The following is a 22,042-nucleotide window of genomic DNA, read 5'->3' as shown; positions in this document are numbered from 1 at the left end:
AATGAAAGGCGTCGTTGGGTGGCTAAACCTTGCCGTTCCAGTAGCGTGCGAGGTCGTACTGCGAAAAAGAACTGTTCGGTTGTGGCTAAGTATACTGAAATGTTTCAGAGGTAAATGCCCGAGCCCAACTTCGTATGTACGGATCTCTGAAAGAGCTTTTAGCAATAAATTTAGCCGCTGTACGGTCTCCTGACGAAGTAACACCCGCGAAATATTGCGTCATAGCCCACACTGGATGACAGTGGTTAGCGCATCACCCTCCCAGTCTCTACTATGGTGTTTCGAAACCTGAACTGCTGTTCTCCATCACGTGACTTCTCGATTAGCACAAAACGCTTGGCACAATCGCGTATGGAAGCAAGGTTCCCTTGGTGCAGACTACAAACGCAGACATGTCAGGTGCAAATGCGGATGGGGACGACGTCGTATGTTTTGTTTTGTATATAATGGCCTTCCCTGAACTGGTGATTCCTATTCACAATTCCTCTGAATGCCTGAAACGGTAGGCGTCACAGCTGAGGGGCTACCCCGCTCGTCAGACAAGAGCAGGTGATCCGTAAGTGGCGCCCACGCCGCCTCCACCGTGGCCCTCGCAAACGCCGCCGCCTCCGCCACTAATCCGCGCTCGCCGCTCGTTAACTCGATATAACGCCGGGCTCCTAACCCTGTTACCGCCATTACCGCACCAATCTGTCGTGCTGCCGCCTCCCACGCAGCTCAGCTGGCCCAGACATCTGCCGCCCTGTGGCCGTAGTGTGGGCCACCTCGCGAGCGGCTGCGGCGTTCCCTTCACGTTGTGACACAATAATTTGCTTCGTCTTGCAAGCCTACGGGTGTGCTGACAACCAAACAGTGCTCACGTATCTCGGCCTCTTCATTCTTACGCTCCGTATTTAGGATTAGACTATCTCCTCTTCCTTTCGCGAGTTAGATTCATCATCAACTGCAACATCTGAGTAATTGACCTAAACGATTACCTCAGCACAGTAGCCCGCTGATGGTGCTAATACTTGCCTTTGTTATTGGACATGTTTATGTTTCTTTCCCCTTCAGTCCAGAAACCTTATACTTAAACGTACATGATAAAAAATTAAGGGATCTAGCACTTAACTGTTACGTAGGAACATTTCTGATCGGCCTGTTCTGTAGCAATATTAAGTGTTCCTGTTCGAATAATCTATGTACCAGAGGTCACGTGATTCAAATGTGGATAACGTTAAAACAGTCGTTAGTGTCCGGTGCTAGTGTTTACTTCACCACAGGCCAAATTAATGTACATGATTTACTAGGTTCTGTGGGAGACGTTAGTATGACAGGAGGTCACCCATAGCGCGCGCGGTATGAAACGCCTGATCTACTGTAACGGCCGTCGAAGCTTCCAAGCAACGGGTGGCAGAGAGTATTCGAATATGCGTCGAGGGCCGTCCAGTGACGTTTCAATTGGTGTTCATTCTACTGATAAGCAGATGAAAGGAAGAAGATTTTCGCCACTTGATTCCGTTCAAATTATTGATAATGACCGTTCCGATTGCGCTTTCATATTTTTTTGACACATCGCACTTATTATTATTTCAATTATTATTTCCTTAACATACTATCAAATGCAATTATTCTTCACTTGTAAAAAACTATAAAAATAATATTACTTGCAATTGTTGAAAGAAAGAGCAAATAACACCTCTTTGGACATATTTAAACACTGTTGTTGTGGTTTCCAATTCGAACATTGGTTTGAAACAACATCCCGCGCTCCCCATCACTCTGCATAACTTCTGAAACTTACATCAGCTTGAATGTGTTAACTGTATCAAATCTTGGCCTAACTCTACAGCTCTTGCTTCTCCCCACACTTTCTTCAGTTCCCAAAGTAACTATTCATTTACGACTCAATAGGTGTCCTATAACACTATTCTTTCTTTTAGTAAACTTGTGTCATAAATTTATTGTCAGATTCAGAATCCCTTCACTGCTTGTCCGATATACCCCCGTAGTTGTACATTTCAAAATATCTACTTTCTCTTGACTGAACAGTTTACAGTTCATTTTTCATTTCCGTATGAGGCTACATCCCAAACAAATATTTTTATGAACGGTTTCCTCACAGTTACTTTATGCAGTTAAGATTTCGCAGCCCCTCAAAATTCGGGGAGGAATACTATCGGAATACTCTACCAAGTTCGATCCACAAGAGCTTTCACCTGCATTAACAAATGAAAGTCTGGCGGGTTTAGATCCTGAGTATGTGGATGCCAGGCAACTGATCCATCTCTTCCTATCCGCCAAGGACGGCGAACCTAAATAATTACTGCTTTACCAATTATAACTAAAAGAGGAAGTTTAAGTTCGTGTAATAGAGAGATTCTGCGGCATGGTGGAACACACTGTTCCTGTGTCTTTGCCATTATCAATGTTCTATGAGTCTCTATCTATGTCGATACTGCACTATTTCACCTTCTTCTATGCGATCGAAAAATTATTCCGTGCCTTTTCTGTTGTGCTCGGTATTCGAAAATTTGATTCGATTTCGAAGAAAGTATTAACCTTTAAAATTTCATCACCTACTTTTCGTGCCAACATCTTTACCAGGGAGTAAAACTGCTGGTAGAATTTAGTCTACTGCGGATTCGCGGATCCAAAACGGAACTTGGAAGTTTATTTTTCTGAAATAATCGACGCACTGCCACTAATGAATATCGTTATAAGAGATCGTAAACGATCGTAAGCAATACAGAACAGAAAATAAAATCGTCGTAATTTACTTACCAAGCTATCAGAAAACAATAACAATATTAATGGATAGGTAAATCACATTGCCGCCTGCCGCATCAGCTAGAATCTACACGGCCAACGCTTTGAGACTGTTGGAAATTTATGGTGAGGTCTTATGGGACCAAACTGCTGAGGTCATCGGTCCCTAAGCCTACATATTACTTAATCTAACTTAAAATAACTTACGCTATGAACAACACACACACCCGTGCCCGTGGGAGGACTCGAACCTCCGATGGGGCGAGCCGCACGGACCGTGACAAGGCGCTTGAGACCGCGCGGCTATCCCGCGGGCTTTGAGACTGTTGCCGCAGTAGAGAGAAGCAACTTTGTTTAGTTGCCGTCTTCAGTCGGAAGACTGGTTGGATGCAGCTCTCCACTAGGCATAACTACCACACACAGCACCCGTTTGGAACTTGTTAAGGTTGGAACTAGTTAAGGTTTTAAAGTCTTGGTCTCAAAATGGTTCAAATGGCTCTGAGCACTATGGGACTTAACACCTGAGGTCATCAGTCCTCTAGAACTTAGAACTACTTAAACCTAACTAACCTAAGAACATCAGACACATCCATGCCCGAGGCAGGATTCGAACCTACGACCGTAGCGGTCGCGCGGTTCCAGACTGAAGCGGCTAGGACCGCTCGGCCACTACGGCCGGCTCTTTGTCTCCCTGTATATTTTTTACTCTCGATACTTGTGATCCATCGGGATGTGATTTATCGAAGTATACATTGTTTTAGTCAGGATGTGTCTTAAACAGAGGATTAAGGTTTAACGTCTCGACAACGGCACAGTTAGTAGGGACGGAGCGCAGGTATATTTTAGTAAGATTATGCAGAGAATTCCTTTTCCTCAGTACCTGATCATTAGTTATTATACCTACCAATCTAATCTTTAGCATTCTTCTGTGACACCTCATTCCAAAGCCTATTCTCTTCTTGTCTGAACTGCTTATTTTCCACTTACCATTTACATATAAGGCGCCCTTGAAAAACTCCATAGTTTTTAATTTATTCTCCCTGAACTTTAATTCCCTTTCCAAATCCCTCCTTGGTTTCCTTTAGTTTGCTCAGCCCACATTTTAAATAACATCGCTATGGGCTATAAACCGATTTCACTCCCCTCTCTACTACGTCTTCCTTTCCAGGTCCTCCCATTCTCTTACCCATAGTCAAGTTTCTCTAAAAGTTGTAGATAACATTTCGCTCCCTGTATTTTACTCCTGCTACCTTCAGAATTTCAAAAGTGTATTGCAGATAACATTAAGCTTTCTCTAAATACACTAGTGCAGTAAACGTGTCTTGATTTCTTCTACGTAAGGTAAGTCGTAGGGTCAGTAATGCCCTGCGTGTTTCTACATTTCTTCGAAACCCTAACTGATCTTCCATAATGTTTCCATTCTTATGCAACCATCTATTATTAAACTGATAGTTCGCAGCATTCAGGCCTGTCAACAACTGAGTTGCTAGGAAATGCAATTATTACATTCTTCTTGAAGGCTGAGGATATTTCGCCTGTCTCATACATTACGTGATCAAAAGTATCCGGACATCTGGCTGAAAATGACTTAAAAGTTCGTGGCGTCCTCGATCGGTAATGCTCAAATTCAATATGGTGTTGGACCATCCTTGGCCTTGATGACAGCTTCCACTCCCGCAGGCATACGTTCAATCAGATGCTGGAAGGTTTCTTGGAGAATGGCAACCCATTCTGCACGGAGTGTGTGGCTTATGAGCAGCCGCCCGACCATGAAATCCAAGTTTTCTCACCTCCCGCTGTGGATCCTGATGCAGTCTGGAATTCCTGTGTGATTGTCTGGACAGATGTCTGGCTATTACACATTACGACCCTCTTCAAATGTCGGCGGTCTCTGTCAGTCAACAGACGAGGTCGGCCTGTACGCTTTTGTGCTGTACGCGTCCCTTCACGTTTCCACTTCACTATCACATCGGAAACATTGGACCTAGGGATGTTTCCGACTATGGAAATCTAGCGTACAGATGTATGACACAAGTGACACCCAGTCACCTGACCACGTTCGTAGTCCGTGAGTTCCGCGGAGCGCCCCATTCTGCTCTCTCACACGATTTCTAATGACTACTGAGGTCGCTGATATGGAGTACCTGGTAATAGGTGGCAGCACAATGCACCTAATATGAAAAACGTATATTTTTGGGGGTGTCCGGATACTTTTGATCACGTAGAGTATATACCAAGACATGACTAGCTGTCCAGACGATCTCAATGATTCTGAGGGACTCTCGTCTACTCCAGAGGCCTTGTTTCGACTTAGGCCTGTCAGCGCTCTGTCAGTCTCGCAGTATCATATCACCAAGATCATCTTTAACTAATTCTTATTCCGTTTCCATATTATAGTCCACATGTTCATCTCCCTTGTCAATATTACATATTCCTTTCTCCTTTCAGCTTTCCCTTCTATGCTTACAGTCCGGTTAAAATTACTTGGTAGATGACGTCTGTCACTTGCCGGTTACTGCTCAGTTATATGCGACACAAAAACAAGGCAGTCACTTCACAAATGCTGTTAGTGTGTAACGCGGAATAATGGAGGGAGCGGTCGCCGCGAGGTATGGCAGAAATGAGAGAGGCTCTGTCGACAGCTGATTCTAAGCGACCAGTGACTGAACTACGGCAGACGGCGCGTTTTTTACCCCTGAATTTAAACTCATATTCTAACCTAACCATAAACTCGTGATAAGCAATGCATCCAAGAAAACGGCGATCAACAATCTGCAGAACAACTAAAATTGCGATCGCTTTGCTCACGGTGTTTAAGGCTAACCTCTAATAGAAAACGCAAGACAGAAAAATTTAATAATACGTTTGCTTGCATAGCCATTTTCCGCAGCAAAATTTCGGTTTTAGCCGTAAAAGCAAACTGAAATTTCTCCTTGTCAGTGGTCACCTGAAACCGTTTTCACACTGGCTACACGCGATGCCGCGTTACCAACCATGAGCAGTCCTGGCCAACACGTGGCTGCAGGTTACAGGCAATACGCGCAGATTTCGAACGAGAAAAGAATGACACGAAGAAAAACTAGAGCAAATTAAAAAGGCAATATGATGATGGAAATGACGCGGAAAAGTATTAGAAATAAAAAAATACATTTAAACCAATTAACTGAATAAAAATGATAAACAAAATCTTTTGATCAGATTTAGAAAAAAAAAAAAATGTCGCTACCTTTAACGACCATCGGACCTTCGTTGTTCTACATGTGAGGTTCACACGCTAACCACTACGCTGAGCCCTTACACTGCAAAAAATCTCTTGCACTGATGACACTGGTGTTCCTGTCGCAACGATTAATCGACAGCTTTCACACTTCGTGATTATAATACCTATGTAAATGACGCTGAATCGCATCTTATGCAGAAGGATCCATTTGTGTGGGGTTAGCGCTGTGTATGAGACGATGAGACGTGTGTATCTCGTTAGCAACGGTTTGTGTGTGTGTGTGTGTGTGTGTGTGTGTGTGTGTGTGTGTGTGTGTGTGTGGCTTATTTTTGGTGTGGGTATCATATGTTATGAAATACGAAATGTAAGGGCCAGACCCAGGATTAGGTACCAAAACACTTCAAGAACGAAAGCCGGACAAGGAATCAAGTTAACTAGTTGTTGCGGCGTTCTGACAAAGGCGAACGGTTCGGGCATGACGCTGAGTGCTCTCATTGGAGGATCCAGATACAACGCGTGGAGTGTCATCTATCAAGTAATTTTAATCGGACTATAGTAATGGATTGCCATATGAGCTCCTGACATTCATAGACGCTGGTTCTCTTTCCTCCGTAGCTCTCAATTATTCCTATAGGAGGCACCTATCCTTCCCCTAGTCATGCGTGCTTCTCCAGTCTCGTATTTGTCCTCTAGCGAGCCGGCCGAAGTGGCCGTGCGGTTAAAGGCGCTGCAGTCTGGAACCGCAGGACCGCTACGGTCGCAGGTTCGAATCCTGCCTCGGGCATGGATGTTTGTGATGTCCTTAGGTTAGTTAGGTTTAACTAGTTCTAAGTTCTAGGGGACTAATGACCTCAGCAGTTGAGTCCCATAGTGCTCAGAGCCATTTGAACCATTTTTTTCCTCTAGCGAGTCTTGCTTAGCCATTTTGCACATTCCGTTAATCTCGTATTTTAAATGTCTTTACTACCTATTGTCTACTACATTTACTGCAATTTTTACTATCTGCTTTCGTCATTTAAACTCAATATCTAGAGTGTTATACGCTGATTTGTACTGGGCCTATTTGATGCTGTGTGCTGCCTTCACCGTTTCATCTCTCAAGCTGCACACTCGTGCCCTGTTGTATTCCTTTCCCTTTTTTCAGTCAATAGTTACATGATGTTCCCTACGAAACTCTCTACAAGCTTTGGTTCTTTCAATTTATTCAGATCCAGTCGCCTTAATTTCCAAACTTTTTGCAATTTCTTCAGTTTTAATCTACAGTTCATAGACAACAACTTATAGCCAGTGTCTACATGTGCCTCTGGGAAAGGTCTGTACTTTAAAGTCTGACTTGGAAATCTGTATCTTACCATTACATAATCAGTCTGAAGCATTCCAAACTCTAGGTTTTTTTCCACGTATACAACTTTCCATGATTTTTAAAGCAATTATCTATGATGACGAAATTATGCCGCGTGCAAAATTCCACCAGATGCCTGGTTTCCTGTTTTATTCCCTCACAAACTTCACAGATCCACCTTCGACCTGAATTACACCCTCCACATTGTGGGTTAAATTCCTGTTTGAGTAGTGGTTGACTGGATGCCTAGTACCGGGGGCCGGCCGCGGTGGCCGAGCGGTTCTAGGCGCTTCAGTCCGGAACCGCGCGACTGCTACGGTCGCAGGTTCGAATCCTGCCTCGGGCATGGATATGTGTGATGTCCTTAGGTTTAAGTAGTTCTAAGTTCTAGGGGACTGACGACCTCAGATGTTAAGTCCCATAGTGCTCAGAGCCATTTGAACCTAGTACCGGGGAAGAAGAAAAATCGCGACTCTTCGGACCGTATCACGCGCCACTAGTGAGCTAGTGTGAATTGTGTGTATTTGTTGTTTGGTTGTACGTATCGCTCCGTGATGTGAGATGGACCTACATTCACTGACTCCTGCTGAGGTCGACGGATCGAGGCAACGCAGTGGTTAGAACAATGGACTCGTATTTGGGCGGACGACGGTTTAAATCGGCGCCCGGGGATCCAGATTTAGGTTTCCAGTAATTTTCCTAAATCAGGGCACGGCCAATTTCCTCCCTCATGCTTCAAACATTCCTGTTGGGTTTGAAACCAATACTGTCTGACAAATGAAAGAGTCTTCTCTTTTCCCTGTTGTTTAGAATTCTCTCTCTCTCTCTCTCTCTCTTTCTCTCTCTCTCTTTCGGCAGCCGCGGAGGTTTACATGACCATCTGCCTAAAGATCTACAACGCTTGCAGCACTCCAAAGTGACCAATGGGCACATTTAAGGGTATCACAAATATTTCGTCTTGTGAACTTATGAACACTGGTCAGGGCAGGACTGCTGAATATGACCTCGGACAATGCACAGTCGTGTAGGGTAACGATAACTAGCTGCAACATGAGAGTAAGGTTCAACGCAGTGTATTCGCAGTGTCACTGTAAGAATTTGTCTGTCGTGGTGTTGACGAAACGATTAGGATCTCACGCTAATAATGTTGGAAAATCAAAGGCGATGCATTGTATTACGTATGGGAAGTTCTGACCAATACGCAGTTGAGTGTGGCTGTAAATGTTATTACCGTACTGTATATGCAAACGTTTATTAGGTGAGGTATAGCAATTAATTGCTGAGAATGGTTGCCGAGGTTGACAGAACCTCGACGTGATTCCTATCTGGCATGATATAACCCTAGATAAGATGGGATTGGATTGAGGAGAAATCAGCAGAGCTGCAGTCATCCACTGCCGAGAGCGTCTTGAGATGCAGAGCGTCGCTAGCGTTCGGCTACGGCCGGCTTAGCGAGACGGCGGCCCGCATCTGCCGCGGAGGCTCGCGGGAGAGTGATGGAGGCGCGCGAGGCCGCTAAGCCGGCGCCGGATTACGCCGCAGTAGGGACCGCGGGCCGCGCCAGCTGCCCGTCAGCCGCCGGCGCGCGCACCAGCTGCGGCCCACTCTAGGCCAGACGCCAGAGGGGCCCTATACTCCTGTGGCCGACGTTGCACACTGCCATCACAGTGAGCCGCGAGGGCAAAAAAGTTAAATTTCCTGGCACATTGAAACTGTGTGCCGTACCGAGACTCGAAGTTGGGAGTTTTGCCATTCGCGGTCAAGTGCTGTACCAACTGAGCTACCCAAGCACGATCACGACATCCTCACAGCTTTACTTCCGCCAGTACCAAGTCTCCTACCTTCCAAACTTCACAGAAGCTCTCCTGTGAGAGTTAAGGGACTAGTGTTACTGGAAGGAAGGATATTGCTGACAAGGGAACCTCCCCATCGCACCCCCTCAGATTTAGTTATAAGTTGGCACAGTGGATAGGCCTTGAAAAACTGAACACAGATCAATCGAGAAAAAAGGAAGAAGTTGTGTGGAACTATGAAAAAAATGAGCAAAATATACAAACTGAGCAGTCCATGCGCAAGATAGGAGAGTGTGAGCTCAGGAGCGCCGTGGTCCCGTCGTTAGCGTGAGCAGCTACGGAACGAGCGGTTCTTGGTTCAAGTTTTCCTTCGAGTGAAAAGTTTAATTTTTTATTTTCAGGCAATTATTATCTGTCCGTCCGTCCGTCCGATGCGAGGTAACTGCGCCGTAGTATGGGGAGGCTACACCTAAACAAACATCGAAACAAACGCCAGTCGACTGCAGCGCACGGAAGAGAGAGTATTCCTGCTAACGAGGCTCCCTGGCTGGCAGTTGACTGTTCGCTACTTTGGACGAGAGTGCATTAAATACGTGAGATGTATTCCGTGGGCAATATGAATCCAGCAAATATAGCTCGCGACTTCAATAACAAGGTCAATGAACGAACGGACAGATCATAACTTTGCGAAAATAAAGAAAGTAAAATTTTCAGTCGATAGGAGACTTCAACCAAGGACCTCTCATTTCGCAGCTGCTCACGCTAACCACGGGACCACGGCGCTCCTGAGCTCATACTGTCATTGATGTTGCTTATCTTGCGCAGGGACTACTCAGTTTCTATATTTTGCTTATTTTTTTCATAGTCCCACACAACTTCTTCTTGTTTTCTCGATTGATCTGTGTTCAGTTTTTCAAGGCCTAGCCACTGTGCCAACTTGTAACTAAATCTGAGGGGGGTGCGATGGGGAGGTTCCCTTGTGAGATATGGCCTAGCCACAGCATGGGGAATGTTTCCAGGATTGCTCACGAAAAATGTTCCAGCGCCCACACTGGTTTATACTCGAACGCCCACATGCTTATTAGCTTGAAAAAAAAGTGGTGGTACAATTGCTGGATGGAGACGAGCGAGGGCTTTAGTAATAATTTTCGAGAGGATCATGCGCCAACAACGACTGAATTTCGCCTGTCCGGTATGCCAGTTCCACTATACATGAGAAAGGAGGAGGAGATTAGTGTTTAACGTCCCGTCGACAACGAGGTCATTAGAGACGGAGCGCAAGCTCGGGTGAGGGAAGGATGGGGAAGGAAATCGGCCGTGCCCTTTTAAAGGAACCATCCCGGCATTTGCCTGAAGCGATTTAGGGAAATCACGAAAAACCTAAATCAGAATGGCCGGAGACGGGATTGAACCGTCGTCCTCCCGAATGCGAGTCCAGTGTGCTAACCACCGCGCCACCTCGCTCGGTACACGAGAAAAATTTCCCTGTCAGACCCATATTTTATAGGCACTTATTCTGATTGGTTACTATTAACTGGCATACAATGGGTCGAAAACAACTCTGACGGCTCCCACCCCACCCCTGAGTGTCTTCTGGGTTGTGTCATATTATGTATTTGGGGCTTTGTTAAGTGCAAAACGCATTGGTACAAGATTTTAAATTTGTTGTTTCCTGGAATAAATAATTCAGTGGAGAAGAAAGAGAGGTATATTGGGGTTTAATGTGTCCTGACGATGAGGTCATTAGAGAAGGAGCACAAACACGGATCGACGAACGGTATGGACGGAGTCTGGCCGTATCATTTTCAAAGGCATCATTCCAGTATTTCCCTTAGCCGTGTGGGGAAATCGAGATAAGCCGTAATCTGTGACTTGACCCGCCGCCCTAACGAATACATCTGCGCCAGCTGGCTTGGCTTCATCTGAGGTACTGAGAATGTCAAACGAGGAATGGTAAATCACTGGAGTTCAACTGCTAGACTCCACTGTCAGATATGTTATTATGAAATGGATATGTCATAAAAACGCTAAACAAATCATCGAACTGGTAGGTCTATTCGGTTCAGTAATGAGAGTCACTGACCTCTTACGAATAACGTACAAGGCAATCGTCACACACACTCATTCACTGTTCCAGAGGACTTCGGCTGAAGTTCATGTAGAGAAGTCAGGGAAAGATCGATTTTTCAGGAGGCATTAGCATACCATTTTAGTGGTCATGCTGCTGGCCAAAAGATACGTATAAGATTTAAACAGCAGGAAGTTCTTGACACCTAGAGTGGTAACTGAGCTGTGTAGCAGTGAGGGGTTTTACGTAAATGGGTCATGGCGTCGGAAGTATGAACAACACTCAGAAGGAGACCACACATAAAGTTATATTTTGTAATTTTTATGTTAATGGTATGTGTACTTCAGAACTCAAATATCAATCCACGAAAGCAGTTCGATGCAAATCTGCAAAGTTCTCGAGACCATCGGCTTCTAAGTTCCCCGAGCAACTTTAATCTGCTAAATCTAGAATGATTTTTGGTGCGCTGGGTAGATATTTGGTTTACCTACCACATGGGTGGCAGGGTTCGTTTCCCAGCCAGTGTAAATTTTTAAAGCGTAAAATACTTAAAGAAAGACTTGATCTGTAATGATTTTTTGAAAATTTAAACAACCTTTATTGACAATTTTTATAAAAGATCAGTAATTAACACCACCTATTTGCAATCAGATCTGGAATTTCGTGTGCAATGTGAAATAAGAAGAACAGCATTTTTCATATAAACATGACAATTAGAGAAGTTCGATAAGGTTAGAAATTGAAGCAATGAATTCAAATTTGTATCACAGCTGGGTCTCCTGCTTACTAACCACGGTAGCACTGTGGCTACCACAGCCGCACGGGTCACCCCAGTCCCTGGCCGTGGCAGAAATTTTAATTGGCTGCGGCAGCTTCTATCCTTATCGAAGATAAAGATGAACTCATATGTCTCCAGGAAAAGTAATTCCATCAGATCAATTAGATATATGTTCATTAAAACGGATTTGACGAAATTTGTACACTCCTGGAAATGGAAAAAAGAACACATTGACACCGGTGTGTCAGACCCACCATACTTGCTCCGGACACCGCGAGAGGGCTGTACAAGCAATGATCACACGCACGGCACAGCGGACACACCAGGAACCGCGGTGTTGGCCGTCGAATGGCGCTAGCTGCGCAGCATTTGTGCACCGCCGCCATCAGTGTCAGCCAGTTTGCCGTGGCATACGGAGCTCCATCGCAGTCTTTAACACTGGTAGCATGCCGCGACAGCGTGGACGTGAACCGTATGTGCAGTTGACGGACTTTGAGCGAGGGCGTATAGTGGGCATGCGGGAGGCCGGGTGGACGTACCGCCGAATTGCTCAACACGTGGGGCGTGAGGTCTCCACAGTACATCGATGTTGTCGCCAGTGGTCGGCGGAAGGTGCACGTGCCCGTCGACCTGGGACCGGACCGCAGCGACGCACGGATGCACGCCAAGACCGTAGGATCCTACGCAGTGCCGTAGGGGACCGCACCGCCACTTCCCAGCAAATTAGGGACACTGTTGCTCCTGGGGTATCGGCGAGGACCATTCGCAACCGTCTCCATGAAGCTGGGCTACTGTCCCGCACACCGTTAGGCCGTCTTCCGCTCACGCCCCAACATCGTGCAGCCTGCCTCCAGTGGTGTCACGACAGGCGTGAATGGAGGGACGAATGGAGACGTGTCGTCTTCAGCGATGAGAGTCGCTTCTGCCTTGGTGCCAATGATGGTCGTATGCGTGTTTGGCGCCGTGCAGGTGAGCGCCACAATCAGGACTGCATACGACCGAGGCACACAGGGCCAACACCCGGCATCATGGTGTGGGGAGCGATCTCCTACACTGGCCGTACACCACTGGTGATCGTCGAGGGGACACGGAATAGTGCGCGGTACATCCAAACCGTCATCGAACCCATCGTTCTACCATTCCTAGACCGGCAAGGGAACTTGCTGTTCCAACAGGACAATGCACGTCCGCATGTATCCCGTGCCACCCAACGTGCTCCAGAAGGTATAAGTCAACTACCCTGGCCAGCAAGATCTCCGGATCTGTCCCCCATTGAGCATGTTTGGGACTGGATGAAGCGTCGTCTCACGCGGTCTGCACGTCCAGCACGAACACTGGTCCTACTGAGGCGCCAGGTGGAAATGGCATGGCAAGCCGTTCCACAGGACTACATCCAGCATCTCTACGATCGTCTCCATGGGAGAATAGCAGCCTGCATTGCTGCGAAAGGTGGATATACACTGTACTAGTGCCGACATTGTGCATGCTCTGTTGCCTGTGTCTATGTGCCTGTGGTTCTGTCAGTGTGATCATGTGATGTATCTGACCCCAGGAATGTGTCAATAAAGTTTCCCCTTCCTGGGACAATGAATTCACGGTGTTCTTATTTCAATTTCCAGGAGTGTATTTAAATGACAGAGGAATTCGAACCAAGCGAAAAAATTGCTGGAGGAACTTGAAATTTATAAAACAAAAATTAGAGAGCCAGACAAACTGCTTAACTGGCAGAACGATTTTGTGCCCGATGCCTACTTTGCTTTATTTGACAATGTTTTACCCTAGTCACTCCACGCCTCTGTTATTTATAGTGTGTTCGCAAGTTCTCCTAGTATTGAGTATATCACATATTTACTTTGTTTTCATACGTTTTACGCATGACTCTAGTAGGTTCTTGTTCCTTCTTTATTCATTTCATAGACTGCATTAATCAAATAATGTGGATCATGCAATATCACGGAATTTTATCATTCTTTTCTTGCAACGGAGTACCGCAAGGTACGAGGGGCCCTCTGCCGGTCACGTTCCTCCAACCACTTCCCGCCTGTGCGGAATTCTGGCGTTAGCGCTAACAGAGGGCGCTGATTATGTGCAGATCTATATTTCTTTTTATTTATGACTCCTTTAGCCACTTGTTTTATGATGTTTATATTACCCGGTACAATATCAACGGTGTTTAATATTTATGTTATTGCCCTGAATATTGGCCCTAGAGCTTATGTCAATCATTGTTTTTAACTCGTCGTCTTTTTAACAATATTACCTTTGTCGTGTTCTTTTTATTGCTTTTTACTTCTGTAACACTTTTTATTTTTTATAAGCTTATTACAGATTTTAACTATTGTATGTTCGCTGTTTCAATTAATTATTGAATAATAGTGTATGCTGACATTAGCAACATCTGGTCAACTTACTACACAAACATCTGGTGGCTACTGTACGGCAGCTAGTTTTAAACAGTAGTACTACTGACAACATGACTCGTGCACGTGATGTAATTTCTATGTATTTGACGATGCTGGTGCTGATTCCGCATTTAATAGTTCACTATGGCACTATGGCTGTAGTGCATTAGGACTTTGTTTTTATGAGACAGGTATGCCTCTTTACATCTAAAGCGCACAAATGTAAATTTTGTCAGCACTACTTTTCAATATGCTGTATCTATTGTTCTTAAGCTGTATACAGTTTGCGAGTGTATTTATATTTGTCCCATTTTTGCTGCAGATCTGATGATGGTCATTAAAGACCGAAACCGGTAATCTGTCAAACAGAACAAAATTGTGAACATAGACGGAAATTAAAGGAAACTTATTATAAAAAAATTATAAACCTCCTATTGTGGTCTGCTTGTCAAATGGACGGGAAGGAATGTGGCCGCTGCCGAGACAACGACATTTATCTTAGTGGGTAGTGGCGGTAGTGAGATGGGCTGTGGCTGTTATCTGCTAGTTAGTTTTGGTCGACGCCAAAATGAACTCAAGTAAATATGAAATTATTTTGGACAATCACAGGCGCACTATAGTGTGGTGAAACTTTGGAAGATATCCGTTTGATCTCTTTAACGGTATTTAACCTAAATTCGTACCCTCCCTATCCTGTGCTTACGTAAATACGAAGCACGGTAGGTTGAATGAATGTAGGCGTACCTCCATTTCTATTTTCCGTCTACTGTATGTCTGTAAAGATGAATTTATTTTAAAAGATGTTTGAGGGATGCGTGTTCTGCTAACACTGATCTGCCAGACCTAGAATATTAGTGCGTGGACAGACAAGTGAGCTGTACTCCGTGCTGGGGATGTAGAAATTTCTATTTTCGCGAAATTGGTGAGGGCGCACTAAGCTTCTTTGAGACACCTTTCGCACTCCACGGCCACGTGCGGTCAGCGAACGGAAACCGCTTTGAATCGATGGAAAGAAATTTTGAGGCATACTGGTCTAATTAAGTGGGTTGCATGAGGATAATGCAGTCGCGACTGCCGCATGACGGTGAGTGATCCTTCTAAGTAGCGATTTTCTGGGATGTCGCGTTCCTCGACATGGTGTTACAAGCCATGCTACGAGGACGAAGAACTTCGGAAAGCTGTTTTAGAAGTACAGAGCATTGTTGTAAGTAGATCTGCGGCGAAATGAGGAAGTGGTGGTAGCATATAATAAGTTCTCGGGAACAGGATACTACCAACGGAGCGCAACCTCAGTTAGAGTAAAAAAAAAAAAAAAGATGAAAATAAGATCCTTTCTTGTACAGGTGTTTGATAAAATAACAACATTCCGATACAAACGTTCATTATTTACAGTTCTGATTTCCTCACTTAATTCCTAATAAATAAACTTTGCCATTTATTTTTCATTTGTACCAGAGTATGACTGAAATTGCTTGTAATCATTGTTATGATCCGACCTTCTATAATCTAGAAACTTACAAACTTTTAACGAGGCCACTTTCTGGTGTCGCATATCTATAAGTAATTTGCGTGTCTGTAGCTAGTGTTTATAGTGTCACGCCGGCTAACCGACTTCCTTTGTCTGATAACAACACTGCAAGACAACCAGTCATAGACAGGAAGGGGGAAAGAAAGAACGGATAACGTCTCCTCGACGACAAGATAATCAGAGACAGAACAGTAGCTTAGACTGAACAAGAATGGGAGGGAAACTGGACGTCTCGTGCTCAAAGTAACCATCCATCAATCGTCTTAAGCGATTTAGTAAATCAGTGAAATCTTAAACCAGAATGTGCGGACGGGGATTTAAACATCGCCTTGACGCCAAATGAAAATACAATGCCATCCTACGGTCGGTAACAGGAACTGGAGTTCAGTAGAAAAGGCTGTTTGTTACCTGTAATAAAAGGATCACAAACAGGAAAGTAGCTGCTGAGTTTGATACGTATCCAGAAAATGCAGTTCAACTAAAGACTGCGCAATGGTAACTGCATAGGCAAAATATATATTTGGCGGCATTACTATTTCAGAACGTCCCGTAAACCACATGAATACAAAGAAGGGGCTTAAGTCGGGGGAAAGAACAGGTCAGTCTACTTGCGAAATGGACTCTCGTTCGTAGAGCTCCTCCACCGGCACTGTTCGATGCTGTCGCCCACTGCCTTCCACAGATGTGAAGTCAGGACCGAATGTGCCCCTGAAAAGACAGCTTTCCTGGGTGCATTACGAGTTCCCTCACCATATGAGCAACGGCCTTGCCGCAGTGGATACATCGGTTCCCGTGAGATCACCGAAGTTAAGCGCTGTCGGGCGTGGTCGGCACTTGGATGGGTGACCATCCAGGCCGCCATGCGCTGTTGCCATTTTTCGGGGTGCACTCAGCCTCGTGATGACAACTGAGGAGCTACTCGACCGAATAGTAGGCTTCGGTCGCGAGTACCCCACGCCTTTCCTATCCTCATCCTCCACTGAGGATGAAACGGCGGTCGGATGGCTCCGGTAGGCCACTCGTGGCCTGACGACGGAGTGCTCACCATATGAGGGAACACTGTCGAACATGGTCATTTTATTCTTGTAGTTTATACTGTGTGGGTAGGCATAATGTTGCACGGGAGTACTGATCTCAAAAATCATTTAACATGGTACATTCACCAGTCAATGTTGTTGTGTTACTTATACTCCTTCGACATGTCCGACTTTTAAGGTCTGCATTCGGCCCTGACTCATTTTTATGTATGACAATGGGGGACCGCACCGAGCAGCGCAGGTAAAAGACGTCTTGAAACGAGGCGAATGGACTGGCCTGCCTGTTCCCTATCGAGCATATGTGGGATGAGTTAGGGAAACGTACTGCAGCACGTCCACATGCGCCGACGACCATCCAGCTATTGTCAACAGCACTGATGGACGAGTGGAACGTCCTACCACGAAAATAATTACTCACTAACCTTGTGGCCAGCATGGAAGCACATACCTTATTAAGAACCATGTTTCGCTTTTGTAATGGGCATTGGACCATGATGATCGCAGTGACTGCAATGTATGAAGCCATTCTATGGCATGGATACTATTACGATCTATAAGTGACGGTCTATGGCAGAGGAAATGCGTGATGCTCACATTAGTTCAGAGGCTCACAGTTCTTATGTGTGTAAATCGGCAGAAAGTAGGACGCTGCAGAAATACAGAGAAATACGGCAAATACATAACATTAATACATAACATTATTCATTTTACGATTTTTTTTCTAATATAAACAAATCAGAATTTCGAACGATAATTTTCTTGTTGTTCGATTCGGTGGCTTTTCTGTGTGATACGAAATAAGAGAACGCTGAAACCAGTCACACATAAATTTTTTTTAAAAAAATACGGTCAAATGTTTTGTGGAATGCTTCGTCTAAAAGTAAGAAATGAAACTAATTAAAGCAATACTTGACGCTCCTTTGAATGATGGTCTAAATCATATACATCAAATAGCCCCTAGTACTCTTCGACATTCTAAGATCCTGAGTTAAACAGGGAACTTTAAATTCTCAATCGGCACCTCGTTTGATGTTTAATTCCAGCCGTCATTCAGGGGCGAGTCAAATGTTTCTGTAATTATTTTATTCCTCCCTTTCAAACAAACGACTTCACAAAACATTTGAGCCTTTTTCTACTTTTTTTATATTGTTGTTTTGTTCCGAAACCATGAAATATTTTACTACTGATACCTCATTCGTTTTGCTAGCGTCATCCTTTCTCAGATTGTCCTAAATTTAGTACTTGATTTGAAGAAAGCCATTTTACAAATCAATTATCACACCAATCAAAATTCCCAGGACCTGAATAGATGATGTTTCCGATTCCTCGTTACAGCTCGTAGCACCCGCTCGTGAGATATTTGCATTTCCCCTCAAATCATTACTTTCTTCTTATTACCCTGACTACAATTAAGATTTTCTTTCCATGCAAAACTAGACGTCACGCTGGTCAATTATTAGTCCATATATCACTCACTATTCGTTCAGCTAAAGACATTCGGACAACAAAAACACACTGTGTAATTTCTAGGGAATCTTGTTTTTGCTCCGTTCAAACCTTTGACCACAAAGTAGCCGTAAGTTTTAACATGCGCCCTGTATACCACTCTGATGACGTGTACTTTGGTCGATGTAGTCAACGGCCGACCGTGTGTGCAGCTGAGATCAGCGATGTTCCCGCAGGCCAGCCTCCACAGCTTCGTCCCCCCCTTCCCCCCTCAGCCTAATTAACCGGGTCGCCGCCGCTAACGTAGTTAAGCGTCCGGAAGGCGTACTTCCGACGCGACGCGCCGTCACTTGCAGGAAGGCGGCTAACGACCGCCTAACGTGGATTATGGCCCGGCTGCGTGTGCGCTGGCCCAGGTAAACCACCGCTAACGGCGCCCTCGCACGGAGTCCGGCAAGTCCTTAGGCCCGCGTTTTAGGCGACTCGCTGAAAATGAATTGCGTCAATTTGTTCACCTACGAACAGATGCTCCTGGTGTCTTCAAGTAGATATCAATATTTTGGGTTAATTATTACATCTCCATCGAAGAAGACCTCTAACAATGGCACGTTTCGGATGTTACATAGTCATCCTCAGAGGCAGTCATTGCACGGTTTGAAGGAAAACGCAGAAGCTATGAAGAAAGTAAGAAGAATGGTTAAAAATGGTTCAAATGGCTCTGAGCACTATGGGACTTAACATCTTAGGTCATCAGTCCCCTAGAACTTAGAACTACTTAAACCTAACTAACCTAAGGACATCACACACATCCATGCCCGAGGCAGGATTCGAACCTGCGACCGTAGCAGTCCCGCGGTTCCGGACTGCAGCGCCTAGAACCGCACGGCCACCGCGGCCGGCGAAGAATCGTTATAGCTGTCCTCAGTGAGCAATAAGTACTAAAGCACCGTTTAAGGAAAAATGCACTGACTCGGTGATGCTTCCCGCAGGAGGATTAATGGTCCCAGTCGATATTATCCTACACGCTCACTGACGTCTCCGTAGCAAGTAGACGCGACCGGTTTAACATTAACTTTTAATATAAAGCTAAATAATGCCGCGCTGCTGGTGTGTGAAGTATCCCACAGTTTAACACTTTGCCGTCTGCAAGTCTCGTACAAATTTATACGCTTCGCGCCGGCAGCGCTAATTCGGAAAACTTGGCTTGTCGCCAGCCGTTCTTGACGCTATCGGGAGATTAGAAATTGTTACGTTTTACTTATCTCATCGTTAGTTCTCGTAAGTTCTCAACCCTGTTCCCCTGCTTTAATGAAATTTCGAAGATATACTTACGTAAACAAATACAAAATTTGTTTGTTTCATATATGTTTGTTTGCATTGTCTTTGATACTTGGTGTTTCTCTTTCATATGAAAGGCAGCAAAACATTCTCCAAGATGTAACGCAACTCCACAAGACTTGCACATTAAGTTTGATGCTCTTTTCTTTTGTTTTTGGAACATACATGGCAGTTTCTTCGGTTCCGTTTATTAGTTTCCGAAATATACAGGGTGGTCCATTGAACGTTACCGGGCCAAACATCTCACGAAATAAGCGCCAAACGAAAAAACTGCAAAGAACGAAACTTCTCTAGCTTGAAGAGGGAAACCAGATGGCGCTATGGTTGCCCCACTAGATGGCGCTGCCATAGGTCAAACGCGTATCAATTGCGGTTTTTTTTTTTTAAATAGGAACCCCCATTTTTATTACATATTCGTGTAGTACGTAAAGAAATATGAATGTTTCAGTTGGACCACTTTTTTTGCTTTGTGATAGATGGCGCTGTAATAGTCACAAACATATGGCCCACAATTTTAGACGAACAGTTGGTAACAGGTAGGTTTTTAAAATTAAAATACAGAACGTAGGTACGTTTGAACATTTTATTTCGGTTGTTCCAATGTGATACATGTACCTTTGTGAACTTATCATTTCTGAGAACGCATGCTGTTAGAGCGTAATTGCCTGTAAATACCACATTAATGCAATAAATGCTCAAAATGATGTCCGTCAACCTCAATGCATTTGGCAATACGTGTAACGACATTCCTCTCAACAGCGTGTAGTTCGCCTTCCGTAATGTTCGCACATACACTGAAAATGCGCTGACGCACATTGTCAGGCGTTGTCGATGGATCACGATAGCAAATATCCTTCAACTTTCCCCACAGAAAGAAATCCGGGGACGTCAGATCCAGTGAACGTGCAGGCCATGATACGGTGCTTCTACGACCAGTCCACATGTAATGAAATATGCTATTCAATACCGCTTCAACCGCACGCGAGCTATATGCCGGACATCCTTCTTGCTGGAAGTACATCGCCATTCTGTCATGCAGTGAAACATCTTGTAGTAACATCGGTAGAACGTTACGTAGGAAATCGGCATACATTGCACCATTTAGATTGCCACCGATAAAATGGGGGCCAATTATCCTTCCTCCCATAATGCCGCACCATATATTAACCCGCCAAGGTCGCTGATGTTTCACTTGTCGCAGCCATCGTGGATTTTCCGTTGCCGAATAGTGCATATTATGCCGATTTACGTTACCGCTCTTGGTGAATGACGCTTCGTCGCTAAACAGAAAGCGTGCAAAAAATCTGTCATCGTCCCGTAATTTCTCTTGTGCCCAGTGGCAGAACTGTACACGACGTTCAAAGTCGTCACCATGCAATTCCAGGTGCACAGAAATATGGTACGGGTGCAATCGATGTTGATGTAGCATTCTCAACACCAACGCTTTTGAGATTCCCGATTCTCGCGCAATTTGTCTGCTACTGACGTGCGGATTAGCCGCGACAGCAGCTAAAACACCTACTTGGGCATCAGGTCGTGGCCGCCCGGGGTGGCCGAGCGGTTCTAGGCGCTACAGTCTGGAACCGAGCGACCGCTACGGTCGCAAGTTCGAATTCTGCCTCGGGCATGGATGTGGGTGATGTCCTTAGGTTAAGTTAGGTTTATGTAGTTCTAAGTTCTAGGGGGCTGATGACCTTAAAAGTTAAGTCCTATAGTGCTCAGAACCATTTGAACCATTTTGAAGGTCGTGGTTGACGTTTCACATGTGTCTGAACTCTTCCTGTTCCCTTAAATAACGTAACTATCCGGTGAACGGTCCGGATACTTGGATGATGTCATGCAGGATACCGAGCAGCATACATAGCACACGCCCTTTGTGCATTTTGATCACAATAGCCATACATCAACACGATATCGACCTTTTCCGCAATTGGCAAACGGTCCATTTTAACGCGGATAATGTATAACGAAGGAAATACCGTCCGCACTGAATGTTACGTGATATCACGTACTTATAGGTTTGTGACTATTACAGCGCCATCTATCACAAAGCGAAACAAGTGGTCCAACTGAAACATTCATATTTCTTTACGTACTACACGAATATGTAATAAAAATGGGGGTTCCCATTTTAAAAAACGCAGCTGATATCCGTTTGACCTATGGCAGCGCCATCTAGCGGGGCAACCATAACGCCATCTGATTTCTCCCTTCAAGCTAGACGAGTTTCGTTCTTTGTAGTTTTTTCGTTTGATGCTTATTTCGTGAGACATTTGGCCCGGTCACTATCAATGGACCACCCTGTATAGGCCCATCAGTTGAAGTTGCTTTACGTGACCGAA

The 22,042-nt window shown here is 44.9% G+C and overlaps 1 pseudogene; it reads left to right on the top strand.

Annotated features, from left to right (window-relative positions):
• The first annotated feature begins 16,635 nt into the window (after nucleotides 1–16,635).
• LOC126424889 (5S ribosomal RNA) lies at nucleotides 16,636–16,753 on the top strand (annotated as a pseudogene).
• Nucleotides 16,754–22,042: the final 5,289 nt, after the last annotated feature.

This window comes from Schistocerca serialis, chromosome 1, assembly GCF_023864345.2.
Source record: "Schistocerca serialis cubense isolate TAMUIC-IGC-003099 chromosome 1, iqSchSeri2.2, whole genome shotgun sequence".
Taxonomy (NCBI): domain Eukaryota; kingdom Metazoa; phylum Arthropoda; class Insecta; order Orthoptera; family Acrididae; genus Schistocerca; species Schistocerca serialis.
Note: the sequence above shows the minus strand (reverse complement) of the source record. Positions and strands in the feature narration are given on the sequence as shown.